The sequence below is a fragment of the Triticum dicoccoides genome, chromosome 4B (assembly GCF_002162155.2).
Source record: "Triticum dicoccoides isolate Atlit2015 ecotype Zavitan chromosome 4B, WEW_v2.0, whole genome shotgun sequence".
Classification (NCBI taxonomy): domain Eukaryota; kingdom Viridiplantae; phylum Streptophyta; class Magnoliopsida; order Poales; family Poaceae; genus Triticum; species Triticum dicoccoides.
This window is the reverse complement of record NC_041387.1, coordinates 283,609,770-283,629,422: the sequence shown is the minus strand read 5'-3', so window position 1 is coordinate 283,629,422 and position 19,653 is coordinate 283,609,770.

Genomic DNA, 19,653 nt, shown 5'->3' with positions numbered 1-19,653 from the left:
GCGCCGTCCGCCTCCATCCACCAAGCCGCCGGCCTCCCACCACCGCACCGCCGCCCCATCCCGCGACGCCTCCTACCTCGCCCACTCCGCGTGCCTCCACCGCCAGCATGGGATCTCGGCAGGAAGGCTTCCCCCGAGCACCCACGTGCGCGCCGGCCGCCACCCGATGCACAGCCGTCGCGCCCCAGCGCCCCTCCGCACTGGGCGCGAGCACCGCCCAATCCCCACCGGCGGACCGACGCACAGCCGTAGCTCTCGGCGGCTTCCCCGATCCGGTGCCACATCGGCCTAGCCAACCGCGGTCGCGGCTGGAGTCCATCCCCGCATGACCTCCCCTCCGTGAAGCTTGGCTACATCTGGCCACCTCTGCGCCACGGCCAAACGTGACCTCCCCGACGACTCCCTGCCAGAGGACATCTCATACGCCGCGTTCCCTTTGCCCTGCCACAAGCTGCAGCTCCGCGTTGGCTCGTCGCTGCCTGTAGTTGCTGCGACGTTGGAAGGCTTCGTCATAATTCCATCCAGCGCCGTCCACCTCCTCTCCATCTTGCAGTTCGACTAGTTCCTCTCGTGGTTCATCCCCAAAAACAAGTGTGTTGCTTGCTCATGCCATTCCTCGGCCGTGGTGGTGGAATCTCCATAACTTGATCTAGTGAAGAAGAGAAAGGAGAAAGTTCAAAGATTCCACCATTAAAAAAGTTCAGAGAAAAGGATGGGAAATCCGTTCTTCAGACAGACATATGTAGTCCGGGCATCCCACGAACACGAACCCGTCGACAGAGGTCTACTCCTCTCCTCGTATTCAATTGATGAGTGTGGGATCCTGAGGGCATTGCGCTGCAGCCCTTTGTGTAAAAAGAAATCTACTTCATGGTTCTCTAAGTCTAGACATTAGTTTAGGGGACATTCATATGCCTGTAAGGGTGTTTCTGTTTGTGTGGGCGTGGCTGCCCGTACGGCTGCGTCTCGGCTGCGTCTTTGCCGCTTCTCTGCTAGTGTGTACGTACACGGCTCCGTCTGCTTCCCTCTGTGCGTGACCATGCTGATTCTGCTCTTTGTTTGCATCACCCAACTGCTACTATGTCTGGTTACCGCTTCTCTAGGTGTTCCTCCTGTCATACCACACATGTGTTAATCCCTGGAAGCTACATACGTACTAACGAAAACACATGAAGCAAAAACATACTTATCTTACTAAGAGATAGCGAGAAGAAACGGGAATTGGTATATCTCTCTTTTCTGTACTTGTGGTATAAAAATGTTTCAGAAAATTTGATGCAGATTAATTAGCTCGATGTTTTCCGGTGTTCTCAAGCAAGGGTTCACATACACCTAAAAAAGTATGTTTTTTAAATAATCTGGAAGGGACTATCGTCTTGAAAGTTCAAACATTGTATTTGGTGGAGCACGCACCCTGTTTAGTAAAATGCATAGAGAAATTTAAAAGAAATCCATCATCATGAAGTTTGCAAGCCCACGTCATATAGGGAGAGGCGGAGCAGCCGTCGATGTCCATAGGAGCAACCGCCAGCCGTCGAGGTCCACACCAGCTGCCTCCACTTGACTATTGCCAGTTTGCCGCTGGCCGTCGCCCCAATTGTCCCCGCGCCAAGCCTTCCTCTCCCTGGGATCGCGCCTTGGCGCGAGGGTGCCGGTCCAAATGTCTTTGTCAAGTAGTTAGTGTGAAGATCGGAAGCAGGCTCGAGGGTGCCGCTCAAAACGTTTTGGTCTAATGCTAAGATCGAAAGCGCGCCTTGCGGGTGTTGCCTCACAGTGACCCAACGACTAAAACTTTAATATCACAAAGCGTTTAGAACATCCAAAAGAAATTAAAATAACCGCCTAGAATAATGTGTTGAGTATATGTCACAAACAATACAAAGATGCATCAAGAGCAAGGTATAGTTGTTGCCCAGGATAACTAAATATAGGGCATATAGATTAAATATATACCGAAAGCAAAGTGTAGTTATTGCCCAGGATAACCACAAAACTAAAGATCATAGAGGCAAAATTTGTACCAAAAGCAAGCCACAATGTTTGCCGAGGACAACTGATTTGTATCGAGTAGTACAAACAGAAAGACATACCTTCTATAAATATTGCCAAGTAGTTTATATCAGCAAGTTTAAGACTAAGTCTCACAGGAGATGTTGTATCTGCTCATAAACACAATGAGATAACAGACAACTGGAAACGATGCTCCGGAAACATCGATATCTACAGTAGCATTGATAACTCTACTTCCTCTTTCCACGTTCTGAGGCGAAGCTAATGCAATCAATAGTGGACAATACTTGACAGGCTCCATCATCCTAATGTTAATATGAAAGCTCTATAAATAATATTAGAATTGGCTCATGATATTAGGCATTATGCAAGCGATACAAAATTTGGATAGATGGCGTACTGAGATTGAAAACAAATCAGTAACATTGTGCCTGCAAAGTACAAGTAGAAAACATGGCACTTCACAACTAAAAGATCCAAATAAATATTTTTGTGAGTTTATCTGCCCTAACCCTTGACTGTAAGATGATTAGAACATCTTCCATCATAGGAGAATCCTGGAAAAGGAAACAATTCGGTTATTAGCTCAAGTTAAACTCCACAAGATGAGCATATACCAAACATCTTGACCTAAAGCACCATGAAGCAAGCATATAATTATACTCTGATTACAATCAATGATGTAATACAGGTCAATGAAAATTACTAATAATCAATGATGTAATACAAGTCAATGAAAATTACTAATGCAATAGCAGAGTGGATGCCTCATGAATATACCAAAATAACATATATGCGCCTACGATGGAGTAATAAGACTGGTAAAATACCAAGTAATGTTATAAGTCATCAAGCTCTTTATGATATTTTCTACTTCAGATTCCAAGTGGCATTAAATGAGTGCGCAAGATAGAACATAAAAATAAAAAGGCTCAAGGTAACATAACTCCTCTCAGTGTTATTTTGGTATATAGCTTAAGCCCTGGATCAACTAAGCTAGCATGGTAGATTTTTCTTCTTAATGAAAGCACATATATGTAAGAGCATGCAGAAAGGGTTAAAGAGCTGGAATCCTATACAATGCAGAATCTATGTTTAGACACAGGGAACAATTATATTTGATACAGAACATGCACTTGTGAATTGGCAGGTAATATGAAGGTGTTGTATGGGAATTTTACCTTAGCTTTCAGTGACACATATCAGATCATCTTCCCCTCGACCCATTCATGATGAGCTGTAGCAATTCTCATGAACTGTAAAGATTCACAAGCAGTAACACATGTACATGGGAAGCAAACATAAAGAAGAAATTTTGCTTTAGCCATGATTATCAATAGTAGTTGAGATATATATTCAGTTCACCAAGTTTTCAACTAACATATGGACACATCATGTGTATGTGTGACCCTTAAAAACTGCAGTTTCAAATACTAAAAGAGATTTGAAGCTACTATTGTGGAAATGTACAAACCAAAGAGGCGCTAAATACAAATACAGAACGACAACATAGCACACTGTACTTGAGACCAGAACTGCATTTGAATGGGCTCAGATTCGCCTTTGCTCTATCATGACTCTTCCCCTAGTGTTTCCATCACCAGATCAATATGTTCTTACATGGGTGAAACTGCCCTGGTTATCACTCATCAGAAATGACTATCCAAGGACAGAGCCACTAAAATAAGCACATGATCAAAACAGCTCAAAGAAACTAGGGGGTCCAACTTAATACCCACAAGTGCCTCAACTGCTTGAGAGCATGCTTATATCAGCTGTAATCGATCATCATAGCCCCGCGCAAGCTAAGAGCAACTCTAGCGGAGTCACCAAAATGGGAAGTCCATCCAGCACAGAACAGTTCAACAACCACAAACTGGTTAATCAGAAAGCCATGCATCATTCGGTGCACCCTGAGCGCACACTGTTCATTGCAACGGCCTCAGTTTTGATCCGACGGACGAGGTGAACCGAGGACGAGATCCAACGGCCCAGATCGCATCAGGAAAAAGATCTGACGGTCGAGAGTGCCTGAGCTCTGAGAGAGCTCAAGCATGGATCCACAACTACAGAGCATCAACCAGACAAGCACTACATCAACATAGCCACGACCAAGTTCCATATAGTAGCCGAAGCAGAGGAACAGGAGGATGATGGAGCTCACCAAGGGAGGTTGTAGCCGAGGCAGTACTCAGTGGGCGCCGGGGTTGCGCCTGAACGCCATCCAACCGGCGAGAAACCGCCTCCTACGCCACACATCCACGCCACTGCATCAGAGTTGCGCCTTGCACCGTCCCGTCGACGAGAATGAACTCCACAGGCACCGAAGCGGCCAAGGAGGCAAGGAGGTACACCAGGAGTGGAGGTGACCAGGGCAAAGAGAATGATACTTTTTGTCCTTTGCTAGAAATAAGATGAGAAACAAAAATCCCTCATTGGCCAGCCTGCACGCCAACAAGCACAACAAGAACATGGTGAGGCCAAAAAACACATCACCATACAACTGTACACCTAGCTTTTGAAAAGCATATCCCACCGCTAGAATAGGATTTTATATTCCTACTTATGTAATTATAACCATGTTTTCACTATCTATATGTCTAATTAGATAATAAAAATTCCTCTCTACCAAAAAAAATTGCATGTGAATGCCCTATTTTAGCTCATCGCAAGGAGGATTATTCACAACTGATTACCGGTCGTTTTGTTGAAATGTTCAACAGCAACAAAAAACAGATCCACAAACCATGAGGCACCCCCTGCAGAGCATAGTGCTGAACATGAAGAAAGCGAGGCCGGCCATAAAATTGACGGTCGAAACTGTATGATCATCGAATCATCTCACTGAAGATTTAAGCCAACAAATAAATTAATGCCAGCTGACCATTCCTGTAATTAACTCAACATGGTGAGGAGTGTGCTATAGAGACTTTCGAAACAATGCAGAGAAATTAAGAGAAAGATGTAACACCCACGATGCGGCTATATCTCCCACGTGTCGAAGCACGACTTAGAGGCATAACCGCATGGTGGTTTTGTTGCAAGAAGGGTCATCTTCACACAATCCCATGTAATGAACAAGAATGGGATAAAGAGTTGGCTTACAATCGCCACTTCACACAATGAACATAATATATCATACATCATTCAGAGCATACACATAGTCCGACTACGGACGAAGCCAAAAGAAAAGAAGATAACCCAACTGCTAGATCCCCGATCATCCCAACTGGGCTCCACTACTGATCATCAAGAAACAAAACATAGTAACGACCAAGATCTTCGTTGAGCTCCCATCTGAGATCGGTTGCATCATTTGCACTGGTATCATCGGCACCTGCAACTGTTGTGATAGTATCTGGTGAGTCACGAGGACTCAGCAATCTCAAAACCCGCGAGATCAAGACTATTTAAGCTTATGGGAAGGAAGTGGTAATGAGGTGGAGTTACAGCAAGCGACTAAGCATATATGGTGGCTAACATACACAAATAAGAGCGAGAAGAGAGCAAATGGAGCGGTCGTGAAGCTAGCAATGATCAAGAAGTGATCCTGAACTCCTACTTACGTCAAACATAACCCAAAACCGTGTTCACTTCCCGGACTCCGCCGAAAAGAGACCATCACGGCTACACACGCGGTTGATGCGTTTTAAATCAGATCTGGTGTCAAGTTATCTACAACCGGACATTAACAAATTCCCATCTGCCACATAACTGCGGGCACGGCTCTCGAAAGTTTATACCCTGCAGGGGTGTCCCAACTTAGCCCATCACAAGCTCTCACGGTCAACGAAGGATATTCCTTCTCCCAGGAAGACCCGATCAGACTCGGAATCCCGGTTTACAAGACATTTCGACAATGTTAAAACAAGACCAGCAAAGCCGCCCGATGTGCCGACAAATCCCGATAGGAGCTGCACATATCTCGTTCTCACGGCACACCGGATGAGACATCCTACAAGTAAAACCAGCCCTCAAGTTTCCCCGAGGTGGCCCCGCAGTCTACTCAGTTCGGACCAACACTCGGAGGAGCATTGGCCCCGGGAGGGGGGGGGGGTTAAAATAAAGATGACCCTTGAGTCTGCAGAACCCAAGGGAAAAAGGCTTAGGTGGCAAATGTTAAAACCAAGGTTGGGCCTTGCTGGAGGAGTTTTATTCAAAGCGAACTGTCAAGGGGGCCCCATAAATCACCCAACCGTGTAAGGAACGCAAAATCAAGGAACATAACACCGGTATGACGGAAACTAGGGGCGACAAGAGTGGAACAAAACACCAGGCATAAGGCCGAGCCTTCCACCCTTTACCAAGTATATAGATGATTTAATTAAATAAGAGATATTGTGATATCCCAACATAATCCTGTCCATCATGGAGCAATCTTCAACTTCGCCTGCAACTAACAACGCTATAAGAGGGGCTGAGCAAAAGCGGTAACATAGCCAAGCAATGGTTTGCTAGGAAGGGTGAAAAAAGGTTAGAGGCTGACATGGCAATATGGGAGGCATGGTAAACAAGTGATAGGTAGCGCAGCATAGCGATAGAACGGAACAACTAGCAAGCAAAGAGAGAAGTGATGTCGAGGGTAATGGCCATCTTGCCTGAGATCCTGCAAGGAAGAAGAACGAGTCCAAGAAGAAGACAAACGAACGTAGTCGAACGAATCCTCACAACTCCGGAACGAAACCAAAGCTAACGAGGGAAGCAAACAGGAAAGAAGCAAACAACATGGTAAACAAACATCACATAAACATGGCAAGAGGTGAAACATAAGTAAACTAACTAGTTAGGCAAGTTTAAATGAGGCCGGAAGCAACAAACGACAATTCTGGAAAATCCCAATGTCATTTAGCAATTTTAATGCAAACATCAATTTTAGACATTTTAAATGTTGTTACCATGATGCGGATGACATATACAAATTTTATGCAGTTTTTATGAAAATGTCGACATGAGCATGTTATGAAGCATTTGGTCACCATGGCGGAACGAAAAGGGTGCCACAGGGACGAAACGAAAATGGTGCCACGACAACATATCGGTTCCGGTAGCTCATGGAGATACCGGTGCAAAAGAAGTGGGCGTGAGCGTGTCATGCAAGGATGGTGGGGTGCTCCCGAATTCCGGGTTCCCACGGGACGGTGGCATGGCAAACGAGGAACGTGCAAAGACCTCTCTCGGACACGATGCAAACACGAGCATCTCATACAACACACAAGCATTCGTTCTCGGGCGGTCTTCTCGGGGTTATACCTGCGAAGCATGCATTTCGGAGCGGTTCGGGTTCGGTACGATGTAGAGGAAGTAGTCGTTCTCGCGACGGTAGTGGAAGTAGTGGTACACGTTTGTTTTCGGAGAGGTACTTGAAGAATCCAACGTCTTCGGGGCAACGGTAGTGGTACACGCGACGTCGAGGTACTTGTCGATCCGGTCTTGGCGGTGTAGATGTACACATTGTTGGGGTACTTGTCACATCACCGGGTGTAGTCGTACACGGGTCCTCGTCTTCATGGTACTTGGCGTCCTCTCGGCCTTGACAGTGAAGAAACAGAACGCGGTGGTCGTGGTACTTAGCGGCGACAAAACGAGCTGGGGATGGCCACAACGGGGTGAGGCAGCAGAGGGCCACGGCTGCTGGTCAACGGAAGTTGCCGGAAGAGGAAGCAAACAAGGCGGCGCGATCTCTGGCGAATGGCAACGCGGCGGCCTGAGGGGTCACCAGTACGGGCAAAATAGCAGTGGCAACGCTGCTGTCGAGAGATGGAGGTCGGGGCCGGAGCTGAGAAACGCCAGCAGGGGCGTATGGGCGCGAGGAGGCCGGGAGGAGCAGCGCTCGGCACCGGTTGACGCAGAGCAGGGGAGGCAGAGCTCCTGCTCGAAGAGGTGCGACGAGGGGAACCGCGTGGAGGCGTGAAGGATGGCGGCGGCAGCGAATCGGGTCGGAGGCGAGCATGAGAAGGCATCGGGGAGGGTGCAGCTGTTGCTGCTGCCGGCTCTGACGGAGGCGAGATCCGGTGAAGGAGCTGGCGAGGCAGCGGCGCTGGGTAGACGAGGAGGCGGGCGAGGAGAAGTCGGGGAGGAGAAGGGGTGCAGGGAAGGCGGCAAGGCGGCTTGGCGCAGGGGAGGTCAAGGTCGCCGGTAGTAGAGGCTGTGACGCGGCTGGGCTTCGGCCGGCGACAGCTCTGGCGACCGAGACGATCGATGGAGGAGGCGGACGACGGGCACGATAGGAGAAGGCGAGTGCCGTGATGGGGTGGCTCCTGTGGTTGAGGCCGAACAGAGGGAGGAGGATGCGTGGGCGCTGACGAGGGCGGCGGAGCACGGGCAGGAGGAAGGGGCGCGAGGGAGGAGATCAAGGGGAGCGGTCGTGGTAGCTAGGGTAGGTGACGATGCTGAGGGGAAACGAGGGGGAGAGATTGGATCGGGGGATCAGGCTAGGGTTAACAGAGCAGCGGTTGGGCCTCCAGGGGCAAATGGGCTGGTCTGGTCTAGCTGGTTAGGTAGTGTGCTGCGGCTGGTCTTCCCCTCCCTTCTTCAAATCTCTTCCAAAGACAGAAAAGCAAAGAAAGAAAGGGAGAGAAAAGAAATGAGTGGACAAGAATTTGGTGGAGCTCAGGAAAGTGACGAAAGAATTTATGGGAAGAGTTGAGACCAAGAATTGAGATAACAAAGGCATTGGGATTTATTTGCAAGTGGGTTATGGTTAATTCCAAATAAATGGAATAATTTATTATAGCTCCCTAATAATATTGAGAGGCTTTAATATGTTATAAAGAGAATTCACAAGTGAATTCCCTCGATTTAAATGGACCGAAGGATCCATACAATTTATTTAGATGAGTTTTAAAATTAATGATATGATGGCATGATGACATGATGCAATGCAAAAGAAGCTAAGAAGAATGCAACAAACAAATACATCGCACGGCGAAAACTCGGAATAGCTGGAAGTCTTCTGGAGCGTCGGTCTCGGGGCGTTACAAAAGATCATACTAAACTTCATCTGATCTCAATAAAAGGGATTATAAAACAGCTAGACCATCAACCTACGCCATCTTCTTTTTCACGCCTCGGATAGTATATCTTTAAATATAATTGTTCGTGCCAATTTAATGTATTGCAGTAATTCAAAGGATAAAATTTGTATAGAATATGAATATTAAGGAAAGAGAAAGATAGAGCTATGTCGAAGGAGCTTGGCGTACGGGTCACCTGAGCTTGGTGTGACCCAGCGCGTGCTGCGTCGCGAGGGAGTTCCTCGACACGCCGTGCTGACGACCTGTGGACCATAGTTGCCTTGCCATGGCCGAGGCAGACCCTGGCGGCGCTGCATCCAAATCGTGGCAAGAAGGTCAGGCAAGAGGAAACAATCACCTGCAAGGAAACCAATGAGACAACATGTGCATGATTAATCTTGCTCCCTGTTGATCGGATTCATATGTGTGCTATAAATAAATAAAGAAAATACAGTTGGCACTGAAATCGTCCATTAGAAACAAAGCATGATAATATACACAAACCCTAAGGAGGTCTAAACATGGGAGGATATATACCTAGATGTTAATTTCTCATTGTAGCACATTCTTGGACATGGAGCTCTTATGAGAAATAACAGAAATATTCTAGAAGAAATTATACTACTCTTGCAAGGAGAAAAAACATGTGTAACAATAGCACAACCAAGCAAGATTGTACCTTGTGAGGGGCGAGTGCTTAGGAAGGATGCGAGAGGGACGTCGATGTTTCATATTGTGCTCCTCCACCATCAATATACATGAACCTTGATTACATAATGCAAAGAAACAAAATCATAATTAGGTCATCCAGAGACTTAAACAGATAAGTGGGCAACAATAATATTGAAAAAAATTGACTGGAGATGCTATATACATCTATCAGTTAAAAAACATACAACATCGAATCATATATGAGTTTGTACGGAGATGCTATATTTGAACTGTTAGCAAAGACTGTAAATAATACAAAAAGGGGGATGGAGTGATCAAAAGCAAGCAAAAACCGACAGCATAAGACAAGCTACTATATTAGCTTTGTCCTCTGACAATATCATCAACAAGTGACAGACGGGCTAAAGTGGAAAACTTCAGTGATAGCTAATATAGGATATCATGACTGTACCTGGAGTGAAAAAACAGACATGCCAAAAATCAATTGTTTTTAGTGCGGCGGTTTCTTTCTTTTGAGGTCCCGGTGAATCACTCCATGCTTATGGCACATCTGATATTTTGAACAAATGTAGACATGTTATTCACTAAACAGACAAAGAAGGGAAGTTTCATCAATCTAACTACTACAACCAAGCTAAAGATGTGGTCCTTGATAGCCTAATAGCCCGAATGACAACAACAAATGCAGAAATTAATTGCTTCATAGGATAGATAATAACCTATTCAATGGAACATATAGACACTAGAATCATGTGATAGGTAGCCAACTAATATTTCCACGGTGGATCACATCACATGATGAACGTATCCGGTGAGTGTGAGGACAAGCTTAGCCAAAAACGCAAAGTAAGGAATCAATGGGATATTTATTCTCACCTGCACGACCTCGACGATGGTCTTGGTGACCACAGCAGCGGCGCTTCGTGTAGTGGCCCATGGCGACGATCCGGTCGAAGAGCTCCCGCCCTCGTAGAGCTCCATGACGAGGTGCACGACATTGTCATCCTTGTACGTGTCCATGAGGGTGACGATGTTGGGGTGCTTGGGGGTGGCGCATGATCTCGACCTCGCGGCACACGTCCTCAATGTCCACCGCGGTGCGGAGCTTCTTCTTGGAGATGGACTTGCAGGCGAGGGCGTCCCTGGTGGCGTGGTCCGTGCAGAGGTATGTGACCCTGAACTCCCAGCGGCCTAGCTCACCGCCCAGCTCGTACCTCCCAGCGACGTGTCGTGGCCTCCCGGCTCCCGCAGCACAGGCCCCCGACCGGCTGTACTCGAGCGACAAGGGGTTGGGCTTCTTGACCTTCCTTTGCTTCGGCTCCTTCTGCTGCATCCCGGCGCCGCCGGCGGCGTCACGCGGTAGTTTCCCATCTCTCGCGAACACCCAAATCAGGAAAAACACATCGGAGCCGACCAGAGGAGATATGCGGACAAAGCAAAGCAGAGCAGAGCAGAGAGGGGAACGGGCCAAATCAAGAAAATGGCATGCGCATGAGTCATCGGAGAACGAGACATTCGAGCTCGGCCATGGCCAGGCCGTCGCCATGCTCAACAACGCGCCGCCACGCTCGGGCTCGAGCTCGGGGACGACCGCCGCTGCCACCGCACTCACCAACGCACCCACACGCTCGGGCTCAAACTCGTCCATGGCTACTACTGTGCTCACCAACGCGCCACACGCTCGGGCTCGAACTCATCCATGGCCGCCACTGCGCTCACCAACGATGTCCTCGTCGGCAGCGACGACGGAAGCCCTTCTCCCGTTGAGGCGGTCACGAGGGAGGGCACTCATCCTCCTGCCCGGTCCCGGATGAGAGGAGGAGGATGGCCACGGAAGAGGAACATGGAGGGGATGTGCCACGGGAGAGGAACAGGTAGGGGATGGTAGCGCGGCTACGGCTGGTCGGTGGCGGCGGCGGACGGAGAGGATGGCCTGCAACGCGAGGGGAGGCGGGGAAGAGAGGATAGCGCGTGAGTTTGGAAGGGGAGGAGGCGGCGGCGGCTCTCCCTCTCGTGAACAGGAAGAGGGGAGGAGGCCGATTGGGGAGAAACCTATGGCTGTTGCAGTTTTATACATCGTAGCGAAATTACTAAAATGCCCTCGGCGTGGCATGGGAATTACGTGCGGTGGCACGAGATCTTTATAGCGGGGTGAAACTGTTCATTCCTACAGTAGCCCATCCTTGATCCAACGGATGATATCTTCCAAGGGCTCAATCCGACGGCCCAGATCTGATCAAGCAACCAGATCCGACGGCCAGGAATGGCAAATCGCTGAGGAGGCTGGAGGTTCACCAACATCCTTATTTCTCGATGTGTATGTTTGTTCTGTGTGTTTCATGCGTTCTGTGTCTGTGCATGCAAAAAATGGTGGTTTTATTTTCTTTTTGTGTATATGAGAGAAAAAGAAGGAAGTTCAAATATAAGAAATGAAAATGCTCAAAATATGTAACATGATAAAAAAAGTATGTGTACGTAATTCGCGTGCAGAAATAAAATGTAAATTCACAATGAAGTTCATGTAAAAAAAGTTGAAGTTCGCACATAGTAAAAAGGAGCTTTTGAAAAAGATGTACTGAAAAGGAGAAAGATGCACTAAAAATTACATGTTCTCTAATTCCTGATGTCTGTATGGTCGTCCCTCAGGAGTACGCAGAGCTCACACATAATATAATGATAATAAAACATTGTTCAAGTATTATTGTCCATCGAAGTCCATGCATATAATAAACCAAATTAAGGAGGTTCAGAAAAATCAAACCCGTCAATGAAAAAAATGGACTTAAAAGGGTAAAATGTACCTAAAGGGTTAAAAAATAGATGTTCAAATTTTAAAAATGGAGTGGCTCGATGTTTATTAAAAAACTAGGATTTTTCCCATTACTAACAAAAATAAAACCAAGAAGTCCAAATTAAAAAAGAGGAGCAGTTCGATTTTTATACAAAATTCAGATTTCCCCAACATTAAAGAATGGAGTAGCTAAAAATAAAAAACGCAGTAGTTCGATGTATAAAAATCAAAAAATCCAAATCCGCTAACAAGAAGATCATAGGAAGTTCGGACAAAAAAATTACTTCAAAAATAAAAGAGCACTTAGATGCGGATATTTCACCGTTTGTAAAATAAAAAAACAAGAAGTTCGAATTTAAAAAATAGAGAAGTTCAAAAAATGATAAGAAAAAGACTTTCATCCTTTCTAAATTAAACAGCTCTGGAAGACAAATAAACAAACGTTTAAATATTTGCTTCAAAGCTAGGATATTTCTGTTCTTAAAGAAATAAACCAAGAAGTCCAAACTACAAAAATAGAGAAGTTTGATATTTATTAAAAACTCAAATTTTCCTTGTTACTAAAGAATAAAAATGACGAAGTTCAAATTAAAATAGAGGAGTAGTTCGATGTATACGGGAAACTCAAATTATTACCGTTTCTAATAAAAATAAAACTATGAAGTTCAATTTACAAAAGAAAAATGTTTGATGCTTATTTCAAAACATATTTCCTTTCTAACAATATGACTAAGAAGTTGAAATTAAAACAATAGATAAGTTCGAAGTATATAAAAAAACTCAGATCCGTTTCAAGAAGTTCACGTCCTCCTCCGTGCACGGTTCAGAATTTATATTGCGGTACATCCAACCTCCAATTACATGTTTTAAAATGGCAAAAAATGACGTCCGACCTTCAATTGCGTGTAATTCGACGTATACACAAAAATACGGCAGAAGTTCATATTGAAAACAACGAGAAGTTCAAGTACTGCAAGTGATGCATTTCAGGTGAAAAATAAAATTATAGAAAAATAAAATTTTAAAAGGTTTGTTGAAAGAATTTCAAGTGCTCTGTCCGCGGAAGTTCAAAAATTCTTGCGAGAGAGGTTCACCTTGTATTTCCATGTTCGATTTTTTCCGTATAAAAATCAAATACAATTCTTTACTCAAAAATATGAAAAGGTGAAGTTCAAATTGAAATATCAGAGAAGTTTGGAGTTTATTTAAACCTAGGATTTACCTGTTCAAAAAATAAAAAACACAACGCCTTTTTTGCACTTTTAAAAACAACTCATAAATGAAAAAAATGGTTGCTAGAAGTTCAAGTGCTCGGCGAGGAAAAGTTCAAAAATTCTTGTGAGAGAGGTTCACCGTGTACTTAGATGTCCAAAATACATAAAAGGATGTTGTTTGTTGTGTTTTAAAATAATTCACTCAAACTAGAGAGAAGTTCAAAGGGATGATATCCAGAAGTTCACGTAGTGCATGGTGTTTGTTTCGTATAAGAAAATACAAACAGTGGGAAGTTCAAGGTGATGTTCTAACAAAACATTAGTCTAAAACATCATGTTGTACAGTTTCTTGTTATGTATTATTTCCTAAAGTTCAACAATATGTATGGATGAAAAAAACTAGTATATGTTGGTTTCAATTCAAAAACTACAAAACAAAGAAGCCCAAGTAAATTCAAATACTAGAACAAAAAGAAGTCCAACGAAGGAGAAAAAGAACACAAAACATACACGCTGGAAAAAAATAAGAAGAAAACAAAGCTCGCCCAAATAAATGTTAACTCCGGAAGTTTAAGAAACGAAAGAAGAAGTTCAATATAAAAAAATAACAAAGTTCTATTCAATATAATGAACAAGTTCAATGTTTCTAAAAAACCTCCAATTTTCATATTTCTAAGAAAATAGACAATGAAGTTGAAATAAAAAAGGTAGAGTAGTTCAATGCCTATAAAAAACTCAGATATTTTCACGTAACCGAGAGAAGTTCAGGTTGATAACGGCCAGAAGTTCATGTAAAAAACAAAGGTGTGCATTTGTATGAAAAAAAGAATGAAAAAACAAAGGCTAAAAGTTTCATTGCTAGAAGTTCAAGTGCTCAGCCCGAGAAAGTTCAAAAATTCTTGTGAGAGAGGTTGAACAAAAATACGTGACAGAAGTTCAAGGTGAAAACAACGGGAAATTCAAGCAAAGGCTAAAATTTCGTTGCTAGAAGTTCAAGTGCTCGGCCCGAGAAAGTTCAAAAATTCTTGTGAGAGAGGTTGAACAAAAATACGTGACAGAAGTTCAAAGTGAAAACAGCGGGAAGTTCAACTACTACACGAAATGCATTTCAGATAAGAATATAAGCATAGAAAACTAAAAGCTTCAAAGGTTTGTTGTAAGAAGTTTACGTGCTCCTCCTAGTGAAGTTGGAGATCTCTAGTGTGAGACGTCCAACCTTCAACTACATGTTAAAAACAAGTAAAAACGATGTTGTTTTTGCCATTTTTAATACTGCTCTCAAACGGTAACGAATTTGTGACGGTTGTCTTGATGAAAAATTTAGTTGCTCAAAGTTCAAGTGACCTGCTCGGGAAAGTTCAAAAAAGGATTTTGCCCATTACTAATAAATAAAACTAAGAAGTTCAAATTTAAAAAATGGTGAAGTTCGATGTCTATAAAAAATGCAGATTTTTCTCATAATTTTCCCGTTACTAACGAAAAAACAAGAAATTCAGTTCAAAAATATCCAAGAAGTTGTGCAATGTTTATTACAAAATTAGCATTTTTCCCGTTACAAATGAATGACACCAAGAAGTCCAAATTGAAAAAACCAAGAGGTTCAATTTTAAAAAATACAATAGTTCAATGTATATGAAAAAAATAGATTTTCCTCGATAATAAATAATAAACCAAGAAGTTCAATTTCAGAAAATGGAGCAGTTCAATATTTATCTCAAAAACTTCAATTTTTCCCATTGCTAACGAATAAACCAAGAAGTTCAGTTCGAAATAATGAAGAATTTATATAATGTTTATTACAAAACTAAGATTTTTGCATATAAAAATCAAATGCAATTCTTTACTCAAAATGTAAAAAGGTGAAGTTCAAATTGAAATAACAGAGAAGTTCGGAGTTTATTAAAACCTAGGATTTACGTATTGAAAAAATAAAAAACACAGCACCATTTTTTGCACTTTTAAAAACAACTCATAAATGAAAAAGAATGGTTGATAGAAGTTCAATTGCTCAGCGAGGAAAAGTTCAAAAAATACTTATGAGAGAGGTTCACCGTGTATTTAGATGTCCAAAATACATAACATAATATGTTGTTTTTGTGTTTTAAAATAATTCTCTCAAACGAGAGAGAAGTTCAAAAGTGACAACAACCAGAAGTTCACGTACTACATGGTGTGTATTTCATACAAGAAAAATACAAATAAAGTGAAACATAGTGAAGTTCAAACAGACATGCCACAGAAGTTCAACTACTTCACGCAGTGTAAAAAACAACATGTCAAAAAATAGCACGTCAAAAACAGAGTGAAGTTCAAACAGACATGCCCGAGAAGTTCAACTACTTCACGTAGTGCATTTCCATTCGCGATGAAGGCAGAAATCATGATCTTATCATTTTCTAATTTACTTCAAAACGACAGAAATATCATTTGTGTAAGTTCAAGTCCTCGGTCGGAGAAAGTTAAAAAATTTATTGTGAGAAGGGTTTATACAAAAGGAAAATCATTTGTGTAACACTAACGAATGGATGAGTAAAATTACAAACAAAAATATGTCACAGAAGTTCAACGTGAAAACAAAAAGAAGTTCAACTACTACACTAAATGAATTTCAATGAAAAACTTATAAAACCGTCGCGAGTATGAAAAAATGATCAACACGGGAAAGTTGCGTGTCTACAGCAGCTTTCCATCGGTATATCACTTGCTCGATTTTGGTGAGTGAATGGAGAGCTACAAGCAGTGGATGGAGATCTACGAGCAAAAAAAGCACGTGAAAAATAGAGTGAAGTTCAAGTGTACATGCCGAGAAGTTCAAGTCTTCACGCGGTGCATTTTCGAAGAATCGGTTTCGCGATAAAGGCAGAACGAATGATCCCGCCATTTACGCAATTACTTGAAAACTGCTAGGAATCAGACAAAACTATCAACATGAAAAAGTTTCGCATTTTCCGTAGCTTTTCAACAGTATATTATTTGCGCCATTCCGCTAAAGTTTGTAGAAAACACGGCGAAAATACATTTTTTGCCATTTTTGAAACCGACTTAAAACAGTAAAGAATTGGGAGAAATAATAGATACAAAAAAGTTTCGCATTTCCTCAAGCTTTTCAACAGCATATCATTTGCTTCATTCGGACAAACCGTTAAAAAATTAGCTTGAAAATACAAATTCGCTAGAACTTGTATTGTTTTCTTAATTTCTTTTAAACCATTCAAAATTAGAAACAACTTTCAACATGAAAAAGTAGCGCATTTGCATAAGCTTTCCAACGCCATATCATTTGCCTCAATTGGATTAGCCATTTAGAAATACCATCGAAAATACGAACTCGGCTGTTCGGTTTGCAAAATTTTACGATTTTCCAAATTACTCTTTAAACATAAGGAATTAGAGAAAACTTTCAACATGTGGAAGGAGCGGTTTTGCAGAAGCTTTCCAATGCCATATTATTTATGTCATTACGATAAAGGGTTTAGAAATGCGGTCGAAAATATGATTCACGTTTTTTGTATGAAGGAAAAACGGTTTTCAAAATTGCTCTTAAACCGCTTACATTTTGCAAAAAATTCAACTTGGGTCATGATACTGGTGTTCATAGCTTTCCAATGGTGTATTGCAAGCCCCATTTGGACACTTTTTAGCTGAAGTTCAACCTTGTACTCGGGGAAGGTCAGGCGCGTTACTCGGGAAGTTCATGTTGTGATCAGAATATTATTCTGATCCTGTGATCAGAATAGTGTTTATATATATATATATTTATATATATATATATATCGAATAATATTCTGATCACAACCTGAACTGCCAGAGTAACAAGCCTGAACTTCCCTCTATACGAACCCGACCTTCGGGCTATCGTCTCAACCGTACCTTCTACCGCGAGTTTTTCTGATCATTCGTGTTGTTTGCGATGTAAGTGTAATGTGGACACGTTTTTTAGAATCTAAATGCTTGTTTTGATTCGGAATCTAGCTCATTGGCGGATTTGCTCTCGGGCGGTGATGAACATGGGTCTGTTACAAGTGTTTTGCATGTACTGGATGTTATAGAATCTCTAACTCGATGAGAATTGTGTTTAGGTACGAGTTTACTCCATATTTTGTTGTTATTTTCGAACGAATTCGATTTGGTGTTCCGCCGCCTCTGTTCTTCGTCCGCGGGAGTGGTTTCGGCCGCTGTTGTAGATTTGTAGTTTTGCCCATGTTGTTAATTTTGATTATGCGGGCTCATACAAATCGAAATACGGCGATTAGATCTTTTGCCTCCCGCCGTGGTTTTCTGTTCGAGGGACAACATGATGAGAATCATTTTCATGTTTATCTGGAGCATGATGACATTCGAAATGGCAGCTGAATCCTTTCCGCGTTGTTAATTTGATTTGGCTGGCTCATTCATTCCGAAATTGTGGATTGGACTTTCAGCCTCCCGCCGTGGTTCGTTGTTCGAGCGGACAGCTTGATGGCGGATCTTTTTTTGATGTTTTATCTGGAGTATGACGACGTTCGGAATGGCTGTTGTCGTGTTGGAATTGACCCAAACGATTAAATCCGGGAACCAAATTTAATCGGGGTTGTTATTTCAATCATTTTATGTTCTGTTGTACAAGCTGGACTGCTAGAACTTTCGTACCTGAACTTCTGTGCTCTAAGGTGATGCTGGACTTCAGTAGTTGGTTGTTATTTTTGATCATCCACTATCTTCAGTAGATGCTGGACTTCTCTCTAATTAATGGTTGAACTTCTGGTTTTCCACATTGCATTCCACATTTGCAAGGCGAAGGAGCATGGTGCTATATATTTTCTTTTTTTTTATTTTTTTATAATTTTAGTTCTAGAGTTGTTCTTTTTAGAGTTTGTCTCGTGGGCAATCATGGGATTAGTCCAAGTATGCGAGGGCAGGCGACGACGCGGCGTGCCACGTCGTCGCATGCGGATGCGAGTGCGTCACATCCGTGACCCCACTCTCTATCTTAGGGGTGTGGCTCTGGGGTGTGTGTGCGGTGGGGATGGAAACAGAATAACCGCATTGCATCCTGTCAAAACCTAGCGCAGCAATGCGGTAGCGCGAGGCCGAGCAGGGGGGAGGGGGGTCGGGACCCCCCTCCCTCCTCCTGCGAGGCTGAGACAGGAATGAGTCGGAGTAGGCGACGACGTGGCGTGCCGCATCATCGCATGCGGAGGCGAGCCCGTCACATTCGTGACCCCACTATCTATCTTAGGGGTGTGGCTCTGGGGTTTGTGCAGTGGGGGTGGAAACAGAATAACCGCATTGCGTCGTGTCAAAACCTAGTGCAACAATGCGGTAGCGCGAGGCCGAGCAGGGGGGTCAGGACCCCCCTCCCCTCCCCCTGCGAGGCCGAGACAGGAACGAGCCGGAGCAGGCGACGACGCGGCATGCTGCGTCGTCACATGCGGAGGCGAGTCCGTCACATCCGTGACCCCACTATCTATATTAGGGGTGTGGCTCTGGGGTGTGTGCGGTGGGGGTGGAAACAGAATAACCGCATTGCGTCCTGTCAAAACGTAGAGCAGCAATGCGGTAGCGCGAGGCCGAGCAGGCAGGGAGGGGGTCCGGAACCCCCCTCCCCTCCCCCTGCGAGGCCGAGACAGGAATGTGCCATAGCAGGCGACGACGCGGCATGCCGCGTCGTTGCATGCGGAGGCGAGTCCGTCACATCCGTGACCCCCCACTATCTATCTTGTTTTTATGTTGTGTATTTTAGTTAGGTATGAACTTCATCTGTTTTTGTACTTGAACTTCTTCTTTTTGTTTCTTAGTGTTTATTTATTCGTGTGCCTTTACTTCTTTAATTAGTGTACTTGAACTTCTGTTCTTTATTTTTTGAACTTCTTTTCTCTTGTTTTTTTAGGTGCATATTTTTTGTATGTATTTTTCTTCCCTTGGTAGTGTATTTTCCATCAATTTTTGGTTTTAAGGATATCAGTAGTGCTGT